Consider the following 294-nt stretch of genomic DNA (forward strand, 5'->3'; position numbering starts at 1 on the left):
CCGCCCCTCGAGCCTGTTGCCATCATCCTTGGGCGTTTCTGAAATATCGGAGTATATTTTCACAGCATCCCTCTGTATTTTGGGTGCTTTTGTTTGCTGACCCCAGCTCTCGGGTTGTTGGGAGCGGGGGCTGCGTGGGATGGGGCATCCCGAGCCTGGGGTGAGGGCGTTTAGAGCAATAAAAGTGCCGCTGGATAACAGCCACAGGGATTTTTAGGATTGGGATGTACATCTGAATCCTGAAAGCTTCGGGTCATTTTCCACGTGCAGCTGCAAATTCTGCAGATTGTACAT

This window comes from Cariama cristata, unplaced genomic scaffold, assembly GCF_000690535.1.
Source record: "Cariama cristata isolate BGI_N322 unplaced genomic scaffold, ASM69053v1 scaffold31130, whole genome shotgun sequence".
NCBI lineage: Eukaryota > Metazoa > Chordata > Aves > Cariamiformes > Cariamidae > Cariama > Cariama cristata.